Source organism: Culex pipiens, chromosome 2 (assembly GCF_016801865.2).
Source record: "Culex pipiens pallens isolate TS chromosome 2, TS_CPP_V2, whole genome shotgun sequence".
Taxonomy (NCBI): domain Eukaryota; kingdom Metazoa; phylum Arthropoda; class Insecta; order Diptera; family Culicidae; genus Culex; species Culex pipiens.
The window spans coordinates 221,324,628-221,347,804 of record NC_068938.1 but is presented as its reverse complement, the minus strand read 5'-3'; the positions used below and the strand labels follow the sequence as shown (position 1 = coordinate 221,347,804).

The 23,177-nt window shown below is 50.2% G+C and overlaps 1 long non-coding RNA gene across 1 annotated transcript; it reads left to right on the top strand.

The window, feature by feature from the left end:
* Nucleotides 1-20,178: 20,178 nt before the first annotated feature.
* Nucleotides 20,179-22,254, top strand: LOC128092925 (uncharacterized). Its single transcript, XR_008212104.1, has 3 exons — nt 20,179-20,621; nt 20,682-20,750; nt 20,804-22,254. It is a non-coding gene; the product is annotated as an uncharacterized LOC128092925 (long non-coding RNA).
* Nucleotides 22,255-23,177: the final 923 nt, after the last annotated feature.

Here is a 23,177-nt window from a genome sequence, read left to right as displayed (position 1 = left end):
CACCCCCCCCCCCCCCCCCCCCCCCCCCCCACCCCCCCCCCCCCCCCCCCCCCCCCCCCCCCCCCCCCCCACCCCCCCCCCCCCCCCCCCCACCCCCCCCCCCCCCCCCCCCCCCCCCCCCCCCCCCCCCCCCCCCCCCCCCCCCCCCCCCCCCCCCCCCCCCCCCCCCCCCCCCCCCCCCCCCACCCCCCCCCCCCCCCCCCCACCCCCCCCCACCCCCCCCCCCCCCCCCCCCCCCCCCCCCCCCCCCCCCCCCCCCCCCCCCCCCCCCCCCCCCCCCCCCCCCCCCCCCCCCCCCCCCCCCCCCCCCCCCCCCCCCCCCCCCCCCCCCCCCCCCCCCCCCCCCCCCCCCCCCCCACCCCCCCCCCCCCCCCCCCCCCCCCCCCCCACCCCCCCACCCCCCCCCCCACCCCCCCCCCCCCCCCCCCCCCCCCCCCCCCCCCCCCCCCCCCCCCCCCCCCCCCCCCCCCCCCCCCCCCCCCCCCCCCCCCCCCACCCCCCCCCCCCCCCCCCCCCCCCCCCCCCCCCCCCCCCCCCCCCCCCCCCCCCCCCCCCCCCCCCCCCCCCCCCCCCCCCCCCCCCCCCCCCCCCCCCCCCCCCCCCCCCCCCCCCCCCCCCCCCCCCCCCCCCCCCCCCCCCCCCCCCCCCCCCCCCCCCCCCCCCCACCCCCCCCCCCCCCCCCCACCCCCCCCCCCCCCCCCCCCCCCCCCCCCCCACCCCCCCCCCCCCCCCCCCCCCCCCCCCCCCCCCCCCCCCCCCCCCCACCCCCCCCCCCTCCCAAGAAGTCCTTTGCGGAAATCCTTAGTAAGGTGACCCACTACAATCGCTTCGCTCCTTTGGCGGACGAAGATTCGGAGGACGAGGAATCCGATGTGGAGGTCCTCTTCCAGAGAGACGAGGAAAGTGACTCTTCCGGACCAAACCCGAAGCGCAACAAGGCTTCCAAGTCCAGGAAAGCCGCTGGCGGCAAGGGTAAGGAAAGTGACTCGTTGAACTTCGAGGAGGATTTTCCTTTCGGGCCGTCGGGTAAGCCCGCTCCGAAAGACCGCCTGACCGAAGCCAGTTCCCAAGCCGCTGAAGCCCGTTCCAACTGCCAAGATCCCCCAATACCGGTTCCTCAACCGAATCCGATCACCGATGCCTTCAAAGGAGTCCTTCCTTTTTCCACAATCGTGGAATGCCTGTGCGTTACAAGCTCAGACGAAACCCGTCCCGGGACCGTACATCCGAACGCGCCCTCCACTTCCCTGGTGGGACAAGGAGTGTACCGATCTCTCGGCGGCCAGGTCTGTAGCTTATGTGGACTTCTGCAAGTGTGGAATCCGAGCGAACTTCCAAAAGTACAGAGCTCTTGATCGCAGGTACAGTAATACTCTGAAGCGGAAGAAGCGAATGTACTGGCGGGAGTTCGTTGAAGGACTACCAGCAGATACGTCCATGAGCACTCTGTGGCGCGTTGCGAGGGCCATGCGTAGAGGTTCCGTTCCGAACGAGAGTGTGGAAAAATCGGACAAGTGGATATTGGATTTCGCCAAGAAGGTGTGCCCGGACTCAGTGCCGACACAACCATCATTCGACGTTGTTGATGGGAGCGATTCTAATCCTCCCTTCTCGATGGTAGAGCTCTCCATAGCACTATTGACGGGCAACAACACTGCTCCTGGTCCGGACAAGATCAAGTTCAGCTTGCTGAAAAATCTTCCGGACGTCGCCAAGCAGCGTCTGTTGAATCTGTTCAACACGTTCGTGGAGCAGAACATAATTCCACACGAATGGCGACAGGTCCGGGTGGTTGCCATTCAAAAGCCCGGTAAGCCGGCGTCCGACCACAACTCGTATCGTCCAATCAGCTTGCTGTCGTGTCTACGCAAGTTGCTGGAGAAGATGATCCTCGACCGCCTCGAACCATGGATGGAACGAGAGCACTTGCTGTCAGACACGCAGTATGGCTTCCGGAGAGGCAAGGGAACAAGCGACTGTCTAGCCTTGCTGGCCACAGGAATCGACATAGCCCGTGGTAAAAAACAGCAAATGGCTTCTGTCTTTCTAGACATCAAGGGTGCATTCGATTCAGTCTCCATCGAGGTGTTGGGAGTAAAGCTGCGGCGGAGCGGTCTCAATCCGACGATGTGCAACTTCCTCATCAACCTGTTGTCAGAAAAACACATGCACTTTGTGCAAGGTGATCTGGCAATCACCCGGATAAGTTACATGGGTTTGGCACAAGGCTCACGCCTTAGCCCATCCATGTATAACTTCTACGTCAGCGATATCGATGATTGCTTGACCGGAGACTGCACCCTTATACAGTACGCAGATGACGCAGTGGTCTCAATCGCTGCCAAGAAAGAAGTCGATCTGCTAGAACCCTTGCAAGATACCCTGAACAACTTGGCCCATTGGGCAGTTGGAAAGGGTATTGAATTCTCTCCGGAGAAGACGGAACTGGTCGTTTTTACGGGGAAGCATGAACCGCCGCAGCTCAATCTTTCTCTCTCGGGAAAGACTATCGAGCAGTCGGACCACTTCATGTACATGGGTACCATCTTTGATCAGAAGGGAACATGGGGGAAGCACATTAACTACCTGAAGCAAAAGTGCCTGCAAAGAACTAATTTTCTGCGCAGCGTCTCTGGCAACCGGTGGGGTGCTCATCCTTCTGACCTGCTTCGACTGTACAAGACAACGATACTCTCGGTGCTGGAATATGGCAGTTTCTGCTTCCAAACAGCTGCAAAATCACGCTTGTTGGTTCTCCAGCGGATACAGTACCGAAGTCTTCGCATTGTCTTGGGATGCATGCACTCAACTCACAACATGACCCTCGAGGTCTTGGCGGGAGTGTTGCCTCTGCGAACTCGTTACTACGAACTGTCTTACCGGTTCCTGATCCGGTGTGATTACAGGAATAAACTGGTAATTGACAACTTTGAAACGTTGCTGAACCTTCACGTTGAGTCTCGGCGCATGCTTCTATATTATGACTTTATGTCATCGTGGGAGTGGAGCCCGAGCCCAACGGTACAGCGCACGCCTCCGTTAACCAGCAGCACCCTGATTGGCTTCGACACGTCCATGAAAGCCGATACTCGCGGTATCCCAAACCATCTTCTGCGGGGGGTTGTACCGTCGATCTTCGCATCAAAGTACAACCATGTTCCTCCAAACAACAGATTCTTCACCGATGGCTCCAAGCTTGACGGCTGTACGGGCTTCGGTGTTTATCATGAATCTTATCAGCTGTTCTTTAAGCTGAAGGACCCGAGTTCGGTTTATGTCGCAGAGTTAGCCGCGGTTTACTGCGCACTGCGAATCATCGAGACCATGCCACCTGACCACTACTTCATCTTCACCGATAGCTTTAGCTCTGTTGAGGCTATCCGGTCTCTGAAGCCGACCAGGGAGTCTACGTTTTTCCTCACGGAAATACGCAAGACTTTAAACAACCTGGCGGCTCAGTCCTTCAGCATCACGGTGGTGTGGGTCCGCGCTCATTGCTCGATTCCGGGTAATGAAAAAGCGGACTTGCTCGCCAAGAAGGGTGCTGAGAGTGGAGACATTTTTGAAAGGCCAATTAGCCTACAAGAATGTTACGGTTTTCCGAGGCAGCGTGCGCTTCTGGATTGGCAAAAACAATGGGACGATGACACCAAGGGACGTTGGATGTATTCCATACGACCTAAGGTGCAAAGAAAAGCCTGGTTCAAGGGGATGGACTTGACGCGTGGATTCATCAGAACGATGTCCCGCCTTATGTCGAACCATTACTCGTCCAAGGCCCATCTTTATCGTATCAACATGAGTGATACGAACTTATGCGACTGTGGGCAGGGTTATCAGGACATCGACCATCTCGTATGGGCGTGTCCAGATCACCATGTTCACAGAATTAAGTTAAAAGATACCCTCAGGGCCCGAGGAAGACCACCAGAAATCCCGATGCGAGACGCGTTATCTCAACTAGACCTTGATGTTCTCTATCCGATCTATCAGTTCCTCTTAGATTCCAAAATATCCATTTAGTTTTTCTTCAGTTAGTTTTCCTTCAGTTAGTTTTCCTTCAGTTAGTATAACTCGCCTTCACACAAAGCCGTCGTTTCATTGCTCCGGCAGAAGTCTCAGCGCGTAGTCGTGTTTTTTCGTGCTCTATCGAGTTGTGTTTGGCGCGTTTTTCACGGCGATTCCGAGGCGTGTGCGAGCGGACAAGCCCGTTCCGGTGGTCAGAGGAGCCACAATCTGGTCGTCGTGGACACGGCGGCGGTGCAGAGGCGGAGAAGGAACGAGTTCCCGAATCCGAGCAGCAGCAGCAGAAGGAGTTAGCAGCAGCGGCTGCGGAGGCAGCTGAGACGAGAGACGTTCGTTGGCCGGTGGAATCGGCCCCGGAGAGTCGACTGCGGTCGGCGGACCAGTTTTCGGCCAGGCCAGGTCGGAGACAACCCCCGTTGTTTACGTGGCTGGCAGCAGGCAGCACAACAACAACAACAACAAGCGCGCGCAAACGAGCTTCCCGCGCATCCCGCTGCGGGCGGCAGCCAGTGCGGCCAGTTCGGCGGTGAGTGCGAAAGGCGAGTTTTTTGTTAGCGTTTATTTTTTTTTTTTTTTTTTTTTTTTTTTTTTTTTTTCTCATAGTTTTTTTTTTCGGTTAGTTTTTTTTTTTTTCTTTCTCCTTTTTTACTTTTGCGATTAGTTTCATCACTTTCATTTTCGTTTAGTTTATCGCGTTTCTTCGCAAACATGGATCCGACCGAGTCGGACCATGAGGAATTCGACTTCGATTCAACCCTTGAGGGTGACGAGGACGTGGAAATGGAGGACTCTGTTTTGGGAGTTCCTTCAAACACTACCAACAGGGACCTCTTCCTGAAGGATAAGGATGCTGGCGGTAAAGGGGGATCCTCGGACGGGTCTAAGAGGACGAAGCGAAAGCGTTCTAAATCAGATCCGAATCCGGTTCCCCCTCAACCACCGATTCCTCCCTTGAATCCAGACCCGATTCCTCCCTTGACTCCAGACCCGATTCCTCCTTTGACTCCAGAACCGATTCCTCCCAATCCAGATCCAATTCCTCCTAAAATACCGGTGCCGAATCCGGATCCAAATCCCCCTCCGCCCCTGAATCCTCATTCTCAAAAACCGATTCCTCGTCCTCGTCAGTATCAAGAAGGATCGCAAACGGAATGGGTGGTCTTCTTCCGGCCCAAACAGAAGCCGTTAAACTTTGTACAGATCACCAAGGATTTGCAGAAGCACTATCCTGGGGTGGTCGAATGTACCAAGCTGAACAAGAGCAAGCTCCGCGTGATCGTGAACTCCGCGGTGCAAGCGAATCAGATCGTAACTGATCTGCGGTTCAGCATTGAGTACCGTGTTTGGATTCCGGCCCACAAAGTCGAAATCGATGGCGTGGTGACCGATGACAGTCTGTCGCTTGTCGACCTCTCAAGGGCGGTGGGTCGCTTCAAGAACCCTAAACTTCCAGCTGTGGAGGTACTCGAGTGCCGGCAACTGGGCAACGTCACCACCGAGGGTGGCCAGAAGAAGTTCATTCCTTCTGCCTCGTTCCGGGTGACTTTTGCAGGGTCAGCTCTGCCGGACTACATTGAGCTGTACAAGCTTCGGCTTCCAGTTCGATTGTACGTTCCGCGAGTGATGAGCTGCGAAAACTGCCAGCAGTTGGGACACACCAAGACCTACTGCAGCAACAAGAGCAAGTGCTCAAAGTGCGCCGGCCCCCACAAGGACGTGGATTGCCAAAAGCAGGCTGAAAAATGCCTGCTTTGTGGCGGGGAACCGCACAAAACTCGGCAGTGCCCAAAGTACAAGGAGCGCGAGGACAAGATGAAGCGATCCTTGAGGGAACGCTCCAAGAAGTCCTTCGCGGAAATCCTGAGTCAGGTGACCCACCCCAATCGCTTCGCTCCTTTGGCGGATGAAGATTCGGAGGACGAGGAATCCGACGTGGAGGTTCTCTTCCAGAAAGACGAGGAAAGTGACTCTTCCGGGCCAAACCCGAAGCGCAACAAGCCTTCCAAGTCCAAAAAAGCCGCTGGCGGCAAGGGTAAGGAAAGTGACTCGTTGAACTTCGAGGAGGATTTTCCTTTCGGTCCGTCGGGTAAGCCCGCTCCGAAGCCGGCACCGAAGCCAGTTCCCAAGCCGCTGAAGCCCGTTCCCAAGCTGCCAAAGATCCCCCTGAAACCGGTTCCTCAACCGAATCCGATCACCGATGCCTTCAAAGGAGTCCTTCCTTTTTCCACAATCGTGGAATGGCTGTGCTCTTTTGTGAGTGAACCGACGCGTTTAATCATAAAGCGGTTTGAGCCTCTCGCTAGACACATCGGGAAACAGCTTGCTAGCACGATGCCCCTCTTGTCGTTCATTTCCTTTGATGGGTAATACACCAAAAACGAAAAACGGCATCTCCTTTCTACAATGGAATTGTAGAAGTTTAACCCCCAAGTTAAACGATTTTCAACAATTCGCATTCGAACGGGACTGTGATGTGTTTGCGCTGAGCGAAACGTTTCTTATCGGAGATGAGACGCCAGCTTTCCGGGGGTACAACATCATCACAGAGAGCAGGGCAGGGCCAAATAGAGGTGGAGGCGTACTGATTGGTGTCAGGAAATGCCACACTTTTAGAAAGGTCACGCTCCCGAAGCTAGGAGGAATCGAAGCAGTCGCAGTACAGGCCAGGATCAGAGGACTGGACATTTGCATTGTGTCCGTCTACGTTCCTCCACAGGTGTCGTTAACTCGACAAAAGTTGTGGGGTATGCTTGAGCTGTTGCAGGCACCGCGACTGGTTCTGGGTGACTTTAATCTTCACAGCACCGAGTGGGGAAGTCACAAGACAGACCCTCAAGCATATCTGATTCATGAACTGTGCGACGACTTCCAGATGACCCTCCTAAACAGGGACAAGCAAGTTACGCGGATCGCAACACCACCAACGCCAACCACGTCCGGTACGAAGGCGAGTGCCATCGACTTGTCGCTCTGTTCCAACAGTCTGGCAGTTCTCTGTGACTGGAACGTGCTCCAAGATCCTCGTGGCAGTGATCATTTGCCGATCGCTATTCTGGTTAGCCATGGCCCACAGCAATCGACAACGGTGGAGATGCCTTACGATCTGACGCGAAATATAGACTGGAAACAGTACGCGGAGGCAGTCTCCATTGGAGTTGAGTTGCGAGATGGGTTGGCACCGCTTGAAGAATATGCTTTTCTGGCTAATTTGATCTATGACAGTGCGTTACAAGCTCAGACGAAACCCGTCCCGGGACCATACATCCGAACGCGCCCTCCACTTCCCTGGTGGGACAAGGAGTGTACGGATCTCTCGGCGGCCAGGTCAGAAGCTTATGTGGACTTCTGCAAGTGTGGAATCCGAGCGAACTTCCAAAAGTACAGAGCTCTTGATCGCAGGTACAGTAATACTCTGAAGCGGAAGAAGCGAATGTACTGGCGGGAGTTCGTTGAAGGACTACCAGCAGATACGTCCATGAGCACTCTGTGGCGCGTTGCGAGGGCCATGCGTAGAGGTTCCGTTCCGAACGAGAGTGTGGAAAAATCGGACAAGTGGATATTGGATTTCGCCAAGAAGGTGTGCCCGGACTCGGTGCCGACACAACCATCATTCGACGTTGTTGATGGGAGCGATTCTAATCCTCCCTTCTCGATGGTAGAGCTCTCCATAGCACTATTGACGGGCAACAACACTGCTCCTGGTCCGGACAAGATCAAGTTCAGCTTGCTGAAGAATCTTCCGGACGTCGCCAAGCAGCGTCTTTTGAATCTGTTCAACACGTTGGTGGAGCAGAACATAATTCCACACGAATGGCGACAGGTCCGGGTGGTTGCCATTCAAAAGCCCGGTAAGCCGGCGTCCGACCACAACTCGTATCGTCCAATCAGCTTGCTGTCGTGTCTACGCAAGTTGCTGGAGAAGATGATCCTCGACCGCCTCGAACCATGGATGGAACGAGAGCACTTGCTGTCTGACACGCAGTATGGCTTCCGGAGAGGCAAGGGAACAAGCGACTGTCTAGCCTTGCTGGCCACAGGGATCGACATAGCCCGTGGTAAAAAACAGCAAATGGCTTCTGTCTTCCTAGACATCAAGGGTGCATTCGATTCAGTCTCCATCGATGTGTTGGGAGTAAAGCTGCGGCGGAGCGGTCTCAATCCGACGATGTGCAACTTCCTCATCAACCTGTTGTCAGAAAAACACATGCACTTTGTGCAAGGTGATCTGGCAATCACCCGGATAAGTTACATGGGTTTGGCACAAGGCTCACGCCTTAGTCCATCCATGTATAACTTCTACGTCAGCGACATCGATGATTGCTTGACCGGAGACTGCACCCTTATACAGTACGCAGATGACGCAGTGGTTTCAATCGCTGCCAAGAAAGAAGTCGATCTGCTAGAACCCTTGCAAGATACTCTGAACAACTTGGCCCATTGGGCAGTTGGAAAGGGTATTGAATTCTCTCCGGAGAAGACGGAACTGGTCGTTTTTTACGGGGAAGCATGAACCGCCGCAGCTCAATCTTTCTCTGTCGGGAAAGACTATCGAGCAGTCGGACCACTTCATGTACATGGGTACCATCTTCGATCAAAAGGGAACATGGGGGAAGCACATTAACTACCTGAAGCAAAAGTGCCTGCAAAGAACTAATTTTCTGCGCAGTGTCTCTGGCAACCGGTGGGGTGCTCATCCTTCTGACATGCTTCGACTGTACAAGACAACGATACTCTCGGTGCTGGAATATGGCAGTTTCTGCTTCCAAACAGCTGCGAAATCACGCTTGTTAGTTCTCCAGCGGATACAGTACCGAAGTCTTCGCATTGTCTTGGGATGCATGCACTCAACTCACAACATGACCCTCGAGGTCTTGGCGGGAGTATTGCCTCTGCGAACTCGTTACTACGAACTGTCTTACCGGTTCCTGATCCGGTGTGATTACAGGAATAAACTGGTAATTGACAACTTTGAAACGTTGCTGAACCTTCACGTTGAGTCTCGGCGCATGCTTCTATATTATGACTTTATGTCATCGTGGGAGTGGAGCCTGAGCACAACGGTACAGCGCACGCCTCCGTTAACCAGCAGCACCCTGATTGGCTTCGACACGTCCATGAAAGCCGATACTCGCGGTATCCCAAACCATCTTCTGCGGGGGGTTGTACCGTCGATCTTCGCATCAAAGTACAACCATGTTCCTCCAAACAACAGATTCTTCACCGATGGCTCCAAGCTCGACGGCTGTACGGGCTTCGGTGTTTATCATGAATCTTATCAGCTGTTCTTTAAGCTGAAGGACCCGAGTTCGGTTTACGTCGCAGAGTTAGCCGCGGTTTACTGCGCACTGCGAATCATCGAGACCATGCCACCTGACCACTACTTCATCTTCACCGATAGCTTTAGCTCTGTTGAGGCTATCCGGTCTCTGAAGCCGACCAGGGAGTCTACGTTTTTCCTCACGGAAATACGCAAGACTTTAAACAACCTGGCGGCTCAGTCCTTCAGCATCACGGTGGTGTGGGTCCGCGCTCATTGCTCGATTCCGGGTAATGAGAAAGCGGACTTGCTCGCCAAGAAGGGTGCTGAGAGTGGAGACATTTTTGAAAGGCCAATTAGCCTACAAGAATGCTACGGTTTTCCGAGGCACCGTGCGCTTCTGGATTGGCAAAAACAATGGGACGACGACACCAAAGGACGTTGGATGTATTCCATACGACCTAAGGTGCAAAGAAAAGCCTGGTTCAAGGGAATGGACTTGACGCGTGGATTCATCAGAACGATGTCCCGCCTTATGTCGAACCATTACTCGTCCAAGGCTCATCTTTACCGTATCAACATGAGTGATACGAACTTATGCGACTGTGGGCAGGGTTATCAGGACATCGACCATCTCGTATGGGCGTGTCCAGATCTCAATGTTCACAGAATTAAGTTGAAAGATACCCTCAGGGCCCGAGGAAGACCACCAGAAATTCCGATGCGAGACGCGTTATCTCAACTAGACCTTGATGTTCTCTATCCGATCTATCAGTTCCTTTTAGATTCCAAAATATCTATTTAGTTTTTCTTCCAGTTAGTTTTCCTTCTGTTAGTATAACTCGCCTTCGCACAAAGCCGTCGTTTCTGGTTGCACCGGAAGCAAAGCAAGAACGCCCCAGCAGCTGGACACCGAGTTGCGGCTGAGGACAAAACGCAAAGGCCAGCAGAGCCAACCAAGACCCCTACACAATCCCCCTTCCCTTCCCACGCCTTGTCTTTAACATCAATTCCTTCCCTACTAACCCCGAGTAGGCCGCGGGTAATCGGCTCCCCTCCCACTAACATTTACACACAAGATCCTCTGTAATTATTAAGTCAAATGTAATTACAAAAGCCGACTCGGTCCTAACCAGGTCCCAGTACCGAAAAGGACCTAATAAAAATAATTTTATGAAAAAAAAAAAAAAAAAAAAAAGCCGTCGTTTCTGGTTTGCACCGGAAGCAAAGCAAGAACGCCCCAGCAGCTGGACACCGAGTTGCGGCTGAGGACAAAACGCAAAGGCCAGAAGAGCCAACCAAGACCCCTACACAATCCCCCTTCCCTTCCTACGCCTTGTCTTTAACATCAATCCCTTCCCTACTAACCCCGAGTAGGCCGCGGGTAATCGGCTCCCCTCCCACTAACATTTACACACAAGATCCTCTGTAATTATTAAGTCAAATGTAATTACAAAAGCCGACTCGGTCCTAACCAGGTCCCAGTACCGAAAAGGACCTAATAAAAATAATTTTAGGAAAAAAAAAAAAAAAAAAGAAATAACTTTAAAAACTCGACCAATTAACTCTGAGATTAATTTTGATCTATTTGATCACTCCTATCTCTTTACCTTGATTTTTTTTTCTTTTCGATACAAGTACTGAAACACTGAACTTTTCCACACTTAAATTGTAGTTTGTACAACAAGTTGCAAAGGAAGATTTTTTTAGCATGAGTTACATTTATCCAACGAGGTTCACCGATTACCTTAAAGTATATTTTTTTAATTTTAAATAACTCAAATAAAACAGGTATGATTCAACTAACCATATTTTCAACCTTCAAAAATCATTTTTATTTAATTTGAAGTTTAACGCAAAACTCAAATATTTCATACAAAAATGTCTTCATTTTTGGTTAATATTGTCAGAATTTTATTATGGTTAACTTAATCAATTCTTTTGATATTCTTTCTATTCTTGACTTGGTTATCCGAAGGTCTTGGAAAAAAAAATCACTTCGAATAATCGATGGAAAAATTCGATGAATCACGAAAAAAAATTCTTGCCTTAGTTTTGATTGCCGAGTCTGTGTATGACTTCAAATCTACTCTTAAGTGATTAATAATTTTTAAATCTGAGATGGTGGCCTGAAGGAAAATGCATTTGGTGGGCAATGGGTAATGAACCATCAGAATTTGGCCAACCAACCAGAATTAAAATGTAAGAAAATAAAAAAAAATCAAAACAAATTCTCAATGGTTCGACTATACGAAGTTCCCTGAAAATCTTCGAAAAATCCACTTTGGATTTAATATATCAATTTATTCAATTAAGTACTGCAATTTTTGTAAAAATAAAAAATAAATATGTTGACATCCATTACTGCTCGGGTCATCCCATCCGAGCAAGCCCTGACCGAGGTCAACCGGGCAGAAGAAAGCGCTCCAACTCTGAACAATCAGCGCCTGCTGCTTCTGCCGTCTGAGGAGCAGTCTTCTGAAAGAGGCGGAATATGATTATCTCGTTGTTGATGTTTTTTTCCTCGCTGAAAGTGCAATTTATGTAAAACTCATTCTCAGACTCAGACTTCAGCCCAGGGAGGAGAGAATTTTTAATTATAATAAATTGCAAACTATTTGTTCTGCGAGCTCATTCGAACGTACTGCTGCCAGAGAGTAGTACATAGCGCAATTTCTCGCTGAAAGAGAGCGAGGTACTCAGGCAACCGGTCTTGCGTGTGTTCCGTCCCTTTCCGCCCTCGAACAGCGGTGTCGACGTCGTCAACGAAAGGGTTAAGTCCTTTCCCCCGCCTCTCCGGACTGCGTCATTCACAATCGCTAGCGAACATGAGCTGGAAGTTTTCATCAGGTCAGGTCACATTCTGAACCGGGAGATTTTGCATTTCTGTTCTGGGCCGACCATCGGGTCCGCCCGGAGAGGTCCTGCCTGGGTTGCCCGGGTTGGGACAGTTCCGGTGCGGTTCCCCCGAGCCAGCCTGCGGTCTGCGAATCGTTCATCGTGAGAATGCTTGTATTTCTGAGAACCATCCCCAAGTGACCGCCCCGCGGACCCAACGTCACTGTCCTTGGCCGTACCTGCCGAAAGTGACCCCTTTCGAAGGCGCGGATCGTGGACGCACGTGGCCGTTGCGGACGTTCCTTGGCGGTTCAACGAAGCAAACTAATCAAACAACAATATTTTGAGTCCCCTTTCACAGTAGCGAATTCAATTTCCTCGTGAAAGGTAATAAGTTCAAAGTTAGAACATCCATTGCTCCGGCAGAAGTCTCAGCGGTTAGTCGTGTTTTTTCGCGGTGTGTTTGGTGCGTTTTTCACGGCGATTCCGAGGCGTGTGCGAGCGGACAAGCCCGTTCCGGTGGTCAGAGAGGCCACAATCTGGTCGTCGTGGACACGGCGGCGGTGCAGCAGCGGAAGAGGAACGAGTTCCTGCATCCGAGCAGCAGCAGCAGGAGGAGTGAGCAGCAGCGGCCGCGGAGGCAGCTGAGGCGAGAGACGGTCGTTGGTCGGTGGAAACGGCCCCGGAGAGTCGACTGCGGTCGGCGGACCAGTTTTCGGCCAGGCCAGGTCGGAGACAACCCCGTTGTTTACGTGGCTGGCAGCAGGCAGCACAACAACAACAACAAGCGCGCGCAAACGAGCTTCCCGCGCATCCCGCTGCGGGCGGCAGCCAGTGCGGCCAGTTCGGCGGTGAGTGCGAAAGGCGAGTTTTTTGTTAGCGTTTAGTTTTTTTTTTTTTTTCTCATAGTTTTTTTCTCGGTTAGTTTTTTTTTTCCTTTTCTCCTTTTTTACTTTTGCGTTTAGTTTCATAATTTTCATTTTCGTTTAGTTTATCGCGTTTCTTCGCAAACATGGATCCGACCAAGTCGGACCATGAGGAATCCGATTTCGATTCAACCCTTGAGGGTGACGAGGACGTGGAAATGGAGGACTCCGTTTTGGGAGTTCCTTCAAACACCACCAACAGGGACCTCTTCCTGAAGGATAAGAATGATGGCGGTAAAGGGGGATCCACGGACGGGTCTAAGAGGACGAAGCGAAAGCGTCCTAAATCAGATCCGAATCCGGTTCCCCCTCAACCACCGATTCCTCCCTTGACTCCAGACCCGATTCCTCCCTTGACTCCAGACCCGATTCCTCCCTTGACTCCAGAACCGATTCCTCCCAATCCAGATCCAATTCCTCCTAAAACACCGGTGCCGAATCCGGATCCAAATCCTCCCCCGCCCCTGAATCCTCATTCTCAAAAACCGATTTCTCGTCCTCGTCAGTATCAAGAGGGATCGCAAACGGAATGGGTGGTCTTCTTCCGGCCCAAACAGAAGCCGCTAAACTTTGTACAGATCACCAAGGATTTGCAGAAGCACTATCCTGGGGTGGTCGAATGTACCAAGCTGAACAAGAGCAAGCTCCGCGTGATCGTGAACTCCGCGGTGCAAGCTAATCAGATCGTAACTGATCTGCGGTTCAGCATTGAGTACCGTGTTTGGATTCCGGCCCACAAAGTCGAGATCGACGGCGTGGTGACCGATGACAGTCTGTCGCTTGTCGACCTCTCAAGGGCGGTGGGACGCTTCAAGAACCCTAAACTTCCAGCTGTGGAGGTACTCGAGTGCCGGCAACTGGGCAACGTCACCACCGAGGGTGGCCAGAAGAAGTTCATTCCTTCTGCCTCGTTCCGGGTGACTTTTGCAGGGTCAGCTCTGCCGGACTACATTGAGCTGTACAAGCTTCGGCTTCCAGTTCGATTGTACGTTCCGCGAGTGATGAGCTGCGAAAACTGCCAGCAGTTGGGACACACCAAGACCTACTGCAGCAACAAGAGCAAGTGCTCAAAGTGCGCCGGCCCCCACAAGGACGTGGATTGCCAAAAGCAGGCTGAAAAATGCCTGCTTTGTGGCGGGGAACCGCACAAAACTCGACAGTGCCCAAAGTACAAGGAGCGCGAGGACAAGATGAAGCGATCCTTGAGGGAACGCTCCAAGAAGTCCTTCGCGGAAATCCTTAGTCAGGTGACCCACCCCAATCGCTTCGCTCCTTTGGCGGACGAAGATTCGGGGGACGAAGATTCCGATGTGGAGGTCCTCTTCCAGAGAGACGAGGAAAGTGACTCTTCCGGGCCAAACCCGAAGCGCAACAAGGCTTCCAAGTCCAGGAAAGCCGCTGGCGGCAAGGGTAAGGAAAGTGACTCGTTGAACTTCGAGGAGGATTTTCCTTTCGGTCCGTCGGGTAAGCCCGCTCCGAAGCCGGCACCGAAGCCGGCACCGATTCCTCTCAAGCCGCTGAAGCCCGTTCCCAAGCTGCCAAAGATCCCCCTAAAAACGGTTCCTCAACCGAATCCGATCACCGATGCCTTCAAAGGAGTCCTTCCTTTTTCCACAATCGTGGAATGGCTGTGCTCTTTTGTGAGTGAACCGACGCGTTTAATCATAAAGCGGTTTGAGCCTCTCGCTAGACACATCGGGAAACAGCTTGCTAGCACGACGCCCCTCTTGTCGTTCATTTCCTTTGATGGGTAATACACCAAAAACGAAAAACGGCATCTCCTTTCTACAATGGAATTGTAGAAGTTTAACCCCCAAGTTAAACGATTTTCAACAATTCGCATTCGAACGGGACTGTGATGTGTTTGCGCTGAGCGAAACGTTTCTTATCGGAGATGAGACGCCAGCTTTCCGGGGGTACAACATCATCACAGAGAGCAGGGCAGGGCCAAATAGAGGTGGAGGCGTACTGATTGGGATCAGGAAATGCCACACTTTTAGAAAGATCACGCTCCCGAAGCTAGGAGGAATCGAAGCAGTCGCAGTACAGGCCAGGATCAGAGGACTGGACATTTGCATTGTGTCCGTCTATGTTCCCCCACAGGTGTCGTTAACTCGACAAAAGTTGTGGGGTATGCTTGAGCTGTTGCAGGCACCGCGACTAGTTCTGGGTGACTTTAATCTTCACAGCACCGAGTGGGGAAGTCACAAGACAGACCCTCAAGCATATCTGATTCATGAACTGTGCGACGACTTCCAGATGACCCTCCTAAACAGGGACAAGCAAGTTACGCGGATTGCAACACCACCAACGCCAACTACGTCTGGTACGAAGGCGAGTGCCATCGACTTGTCGCTCTGTTCCAACAGTCTGGCAGTTCTTTGTGACTGGAACGTGCTTCAAGATCCTCGTGGCAGTGATCATTTGCCGATCGCTATTCTGGTTAGCCATGGCCCACAGCAATCGACAACGGTGGAGATGCCTTACGATCTGACGCGAAATATCGACTGGAAACAGTACGCGGAGGCAGTCTCCATTGGAGTTGAGTTGCGAGCAGGGTTGGCACCGCTTGAAGAATATGCGTTTCTGGCTAATTTGATCTATGACAGTGCGATACAAGCTCAGACGAAACCCGTCCCGGGACCATACATCCGAACGCGCCCTCCACTCCCCTGGTGGGACAAGGAGTGTACGGATCTCTCGGCGGCCAGGTCTGTAGCTTATGTGGACTTCTGCAAGTGTGGAATCCGAGCGAACTTCCAAAAGTACAGAGCTCTTGATCGCAGGTACAGTAATACTCTGAAGCGGAAGAAGCGAATGTACTGGCGGGAGTTCGTTGAAGGACTACCAGCAGATACGTCCATGAGCACTCTGTGGCGCGTTGCGAGGGCCATGCGTAGAGGTTCCGTTCCGAACGAGAGTGTGGAAAAATCGGACAAGTGGATATTGGATTTCGCCAAGAAGGTGTGCCCGGACTCGGTGCCGACACAACCATCATTCGACGTTGTTGATGGGAGCGATGCTAATCCTCCCTTCTCGATGGTAGAGCTCTCCATAGCACTATTGACGGGCAACAATACTGCTCCTGGTCCGGACAAGATCAAGTTCAGCTTGCTGAAAAATCTTCCGGACGTCGCCAAGCAGCGTCTGTTGAATCTGTTCAACACGTTCGTGGAGCAGAACGTAATTCCACACGAATGGCGACAGGTCCGGGTGGTTGCCATTCAAAAGCCCGGTAAACCGGCATCCGACCACAACTCGTATCGTCCAATCAGCTTGCTGTCGTGTCTACGCAAGTTGCTGGAGAAGATGATCCTCGACCGCCTCGAACCATGGATGGAACGAGAGCACTTGCTGTCTGACACGCAGTATGGCTTCCGGAGAGGCAAGGGAACAAGCGACTGTCTAGCCTTGCTGGCGACAGGGATCGACATAGCCCGTGGTAAAAAACAGCAAATGGCTTCTGTCTTCCTAGACATCAAGGGTGCGTTCGATTCAGTCTCCATCGATGTGTTGGGAGTAAAGCTGCGGCGGAGCGGTCTCAATCCGACGATGTGCAACTTCCTCATCAACCTGTTGTCAGAAAAACACATGCACTTTGTGCAAGGTGATCTGGCAATCACCCGATAAGTTACATGGGTTTGGCACAAGGCTCACGCCTTAGTCCATCCATGTATAACTTCTACGTCAGCGATATCGATGATTGCTTGACCGGAGACTGCACCCTTATACAGTACGCAGATGACGCAGTGGTTTCAATCGCTGCCAAGAAGGAAGTCGATCTGCTAGAACCCTTGCAAGATACCCTGAACAACTTGGCCCATTGGGCAGTTGGAAAGGGTATTGAATTCTCTCCGGAGAAGACGGAACTGGTCGTTTTTACGGGGAAGCATGAACCGCCGCAGCTCAATCTTTCTCTGTCGGGAAAGACTATCGAGCAGTCGGACCACTTCATGTACATGGGTACCATCTTCGATCAAAAGGGAACATGGGGGAAGCACATTAACTACCTGAAGCAAAAGTGCCTGCAAAGAACTAATTTTCTGCGCAGCGTCTCTGGCAACCGGTGGGGTGCTCATCCTTCTGACCTGCTTCGACTGTACAAGACAACGATACTCTCGGTGCTGGAATATGGCAGTTTCTGCTTCCAGTCAGCTGCGAAATCACGCTTGTTGGTTCTCCAGCGGATACAGTACCGAAGTCTTCGCATTGTCTTGGGATGCATGCACTCAACTCACAACATGACCCTCGAGGTTTTGGCGGGAGTGTTGCCTCTGCGAACCCGTTACTACGAACTGTCTTACCGGTTCCTGATCCGGTGTGATTATAGGAATAAACTGGTAATTGACAACTTTGAAACGTTGCTGAACCTTCACGTTGAGTCTCGGCGCATGCTTCTATACTATGACTTTATGTCATCGTGGGAGTGGAGCCCGAGCACAACGGTACAGCGCACGCCTCCGTTAACCAACAGCACCCTGATTGGCTTCGACACGTCCATGAAAGCCGATACTCGCGGTATCCCAAACCATCTTCTGCGGGGAGTTGTACCGTCGATCTTCGCATCAAAGTACAACCATGTTCCTCCAAACAACAGATTCTTCACCGATGGCTCCAAGCTCGATAGCTGTACGGGCTTCGGTGTATATCATGAATCTTATCAGCTGTTCTTTAAGCTGAAGGACCCGAGTTCGGTTTACGTCGCAGAGTTAGCCGCGGTTTACTGCGCACTGCGAATCATCGAGACCATGCCACCTGACCACTACTTCATCTTCACCGATAGCTTTAGCTCTGTTGAGGCTATCCGGTCTCTGAAGCCGACCAGGGAGTCTACGTTTTTCCTCACGGAAATACGCAAGACTTTAAACAACCTGGCGGCTCAGTCCTTCAGCATCACGGTGGTGTGGGTCCGCGCTCATTGCTCGATTCCTTTTAATGAGAAAGCGGACTTGCTCGCCAAGAAGGGTGCTGAGAGTGGGAACATTTTTGAAAGGCCAATTAGCCTACAAGAATGCTACGGTTTTCCGAGGCAGCGTGCGCTTCTGGATTGGCAAAATCAATGGGACGGCGACACCAAGGGACGTTGGATGTATTCCATACGACCTAAGGTGCAAAGAAAAGCCTGGTTCAAGGGATGGACTTGACGCGTGGATTCATCAGAACGATGTCCCGCCTTATGTCGAACCATTACTCGTGCAAGGCTCATCTTTACCGTATCAACATGAGTGATACGAACCTTTGCGACTGTGGGCAGGGTTATCAGGACATCGACCATCTCGTATGGGCGTGTCCAGATCACCAGGCTCACAGAATTAAGTTGAAAGATACCCTCAGGGCCCGAGGAAGACCACCAGAAATCCCGATGCGAGACGCGCTATCTCAACTAGACCTTGATGTTCTCTATCCTATCTATCAGTTCCTCTCAGATTCCAAAATATCTATTTAGTTTTCTTCCAGTTAGTTTTCCTTCAGTTAGTTTTCCTTCAGTTAGAATAACTCGCCTTCACACAAAGCCGTCGTTTCTGGTTGCACCGGAAGCAAAGCAAGATCGCCCCAGCAGCTGGACACCGAGTTGCGGCTGAGGACAAAACGCAAAGGCCAGCAGAGCCAACCAAGACCCCTACACAATCCCCCTTCCCTTCCCACGCCTTGTCTTTAACATCAATCCCTTCCCTACTAACCCCGAGTAGGCCGCGGGTAATCGGCTCCCCTCCCACTAACATTTACACACAAGATCCTCTGTAATTATTAAGTCAAATGTAATTACAAAAGCCGACTCGGTCCTAACCAGGTCCCAGTACCGAAAAGGACCTAATAAAAATAATTTTATGAAAAAAAAAAAAAAAAGTTAGAACATAAAAAAAGTGCATCCGACGTATCCGAAAGCAGCAAGCCTTGGATTACCAACCGCTCGAGCCTACTTGGATGACATCCGGCCAACGTGTTTGAAGAAGAAGTGCTGTTTTGTAAATCAAATAAAAAAAAAAAACAAGTGATCACGTGAAATTAAATATTTGTCCAAAATGATAGTGCGCGAACAGAGCTATTGTGGAGAGTGTGTGGCCTACTGCGGCCGATGATGATGCGAGCTAGCTGCAGCAATTGCAGTCAAAGTGCACTATGATTGTTATTTCAGACGCCGTCGGTGCAATATTCTTCAAAGTGCAGTCTAGTTGAGTCGAGAGAAAGAAGAATAACTGGAACGGAATATTGTCTATAAATAAAATGTTTGCGAGCCGGCTCCGAGCCAAGGAAATGCAATTTTGCGACGGTGCATCTTTTGTTGATTTTGTGCAGAGTGTGTGTGCGAGTTTGTGTAAAGTTATAATTTGCAATTACGTGTGCTAGTTTCTGGTTTTCAGTTACAGGATGGTGCTTCACTATATAAATGATTTATGAAATATTTCTATGTAATCATTAAAAATCAATGTGTACAAATGAATGCTTTTTAAAGTTCATAATTTTTGGTTCAACTTAAAAAAAACATAAATATTAAAAAAAAACAAGTGAAATATTATGAGGTTATTAAAGGTAGAGAGGTCATTAAAGTAGTTTGTAGAGCAAAAGTATTTCACACACGAAACAATACTAAAATTTAGAAAACACATGGATTACAGTAAACTGTTAACGCGTAACCAATAATTTGGTTACTCGTTATCAAATGTAAGCATATTTCCTTGAAAAAAATCACACGATTTTGGGATAGAAACAGTAGCCAATTAACGGATTTATTTATTTTTTTATGATTTTAATTAATAAAAAACTGAAATGAAAACAATTTAGACTTCAAACAAATTAAAATCGAAACTAAAGAAACAAATGCTCGAAATATATTTTTTTAAATTGAATATATCCGAAAATTCCATCTAGGATTTGCTTAAATTACATTTCAAACTTTAAAATATTTCTAATATTACTTGACTTTTTTTTGAATTCTCAAATTAACTTAATTTTTACGAAAAAACTCAAATTTAATACTGTATTTTTTTTCGAAAAAACTCTTTTTTTTAATTTGCAAGATGAGTAAATTTTGTAAGCATTTTCGCTTCATTAGTATTTTTTTTGTAAAATACTCAAGCTTTCAAAAATAACGTATTTTTTGTAACAGTTGGCCTGTTTGGCAAAATTATTTATTTATTTGTTTCAATGTTTAATGTTATTTATTTACATTTTGCAATAAAATCCGTGTAGTCAAACTCCGCTTGCACTCTTCGGTAAACATCTCTGTAGTATTCACCACGGTAACTCAACCTGTTTTGGACCGATTGCGTTAAGACCCGGAGAGAGACTCTTGAGAGAGATGAGCCGATCTTGAACTACCTCAGTGAGAGAACACAACAGCTAGACCCGAGAACACAGTTGCTAAAAAGGGATGGGGAGTTCGCTACTTCTGTCGCACGCAGTTACCCAGAGAGCATCTCAAGGAATGACGTAATTCCGGTCAAACCGCTTGAGCGTCCGTTGCGACCTTCCCTATTCTGAGGACTCCAGGGCTCGTTCACTTTGTCCCCAGCTATCAACGAGAGTGGAAGTGCGCGTTTTGTACCGCAAGTTTTTGGCTTTTTGTACAAAATGTAATGTAGTATAGTGACGTGTTCCATTTTTTGTTAACTAATTAAATTTCCATTTATTAGTTTCCCGTTAGTTTGTCGTGTGTGCGCTAGTGCTAAAATTGTGTAATTTGTGTGCGAACAGGAGAAAAGGTAACGTGCTCATTTAGAAACCGTGCATGTGCTCATAGAGTTTCTCCGAACAGCATTCGCCCGTTAGCAACAGCGCTAACCATCCCGCAGCAGCACCAGTCCAGCAGCAGCGCGAACACACGAGCAGCAGAGCAGAGGAAAACGGAGACGAAGTTCCCCGCGCACCGTACTTCTCGTTGTCGCCGCACGTCACCAGGCGAAGCACGAGGACGAAGAGCGTGAGCGCACGCTAGGAGGCGATCCGTCACCACATCGCCCCGGTGAAGAAGGGAGGGTCCCTGAACCACCACACGAGGACAGCGGAGATCGTTAGTCCCGGCCGGAGTCAACCCTAAGGCCGGAGCTTCCTGTCCGGTTGCTGAACGCTGACAGCCGCGGAACCGGGAAAAGTCTGAACCGGCCCGAGCCACCCCGTAAGGCCGAGTCCCGCATTCCGGTCAGCTGTTTATCAGCTGACGGCCACGTGTCGTCCCTGAGCTGAGCAACCAGCCACAAGCAGCAGAGAACAGGAGCAGCAGTCCGGTGAGTCCGTTCTAGTTTCATCGGGTGAAGGGTGACGGCCACAGAAGGCGTCACGAACGTTTTTCCGTTCCGGCTGCGGCCGTAGAGCGGACGCCATTTTGATGGACGGCGTCCATTTTGTTTAAGCGCGTGTTGCCATGCGCCCGGAGTGTGACGGCCTTTATTGACACGCCCCACACGTCCACGACATCGCACTCTAGTGCCTTTTGTCTGCCGCAGTCCGCTTGACTGCCGGTGACGTCAGCGATCAGCTGTTCCAGCTGACGAGCTGAAGATTTGAGGTTCGGGAGCAAGCACAAAAGCACGGGGTAACAGAAGAACGAAGAGTAGACAGTAGGGAGAGCAAAAGCACACAGTAGGGAGATGTCTAGACGCTAGAACAGAACAATGAATGAAATACAAATGTTAGACTAGTCCAATAAACGAGCACCTTTTCTGATTCCCTGCCAACTAAATTATGAGTAATTATTCTGGAGTTCAATAAAAGTCCCTGCAGTTAAAATGAGCTCACGTGTTAGTTTTTCTGGTCGATCCGGAGCGCTGCTTCCGTCACTTTAGGGTCCGTTCCCAGTCCTTTCCTCCCCAATGCAAAAGTTCTGCGTATTTCCCATGCTTCGTGAAGTTCTCTGGTGGCGGGTGTCGGTACTACCCATGATGATTCATACGGGCACGGGGGGTCCTATACTGGCGGATTTCTGAGGAGCTTTTTCGGGAGGCTGAGCTTTCCGTACCGTTCTTGTGGGTCACTTTGGTACGCTGGCCGATTCGATCTTGCTTCTTCCCTGGGAAGAAGTTCAACCGAGCACCTCTTCGAGAGTCTCAAACCGGGCAAATTTAACATGGCGGGCAGTCTCCCTCACGGGAGTGGCGCATAAGCTGCACCGTTTCCAACCGATCGAATCGCAACGGCTACATTTTGGCGCCCAACGTAAAATTCGTTGAATTTGGAGATTTTTTCTGATTTATGGAGTTGATTACGATGTTCTGGAGATGATTATGATTGATTGATATTGCACATGATTTGGTGCCGATGTGGAAAAAAATAATTTACTGATGATAAATGTTAGGAGAATTTATTTGGAGTACTGATTAAGTGAAAAATGATGATTTGTTTTGGGAAATATTAATTTTGGAGTTCTGATCAAAAAGATTCGAAAAAGAGATTATTTTGGGAAATTATTTCGGATACTGAGGTCATTTAGGCATATTTATTTGTGGAAGTCACTATCGGTGTTATTTATTTATTTATTTTTGATTATTTATTACAGTATATGTGGTATTTATTAACTGTCCGGATAACAGAGTGCTTGTGTCATAGTAGTATTTGATTGCGAGTTTGTCCAGTTTCGTTTTTAGGGAGATTTGTTACAATAATCAAATTGATAAAAAATTAGAACAAAAAAATATTGCTCAAATATATACTGATTTCTACATTTATCAAAACACAACAAAACAGTCGATTTACACATCTGATTGATGATTTCTTGAGATCTTGATAGGAAAATATCAAATCAGGATTCAAAACTTTCTCACAAAAGTCACGTTTCTGATCACGATTCACTGATATTGAGCTGTTAGCGGAAGTCAATCTCGAGTTTAGAAAAGGATGCTAAATATGATGAATGCTTAGGCCCAGTCAAGATTAACGTAGATCACACGATCGAGCAGGACTTCGACTTAATTCTTACGTAAGCGACATCGATTGAATTAGCCTTTCAGAGAAAATGAAATCGGAATTTACCACGCGCCTTAAGGGTTACGATCGGCGTACTAAGAACAGTCGAATGTCAGCCTAATCGAAGGATAGAAGAGATGCGAAAATCATTCATTGTTAGGCCAATGTAAATATTTTTCAAAGTTTTTATCCCTCGGCTCTGACCGGAGTCGAGGAGGGGGGCTAAAAAA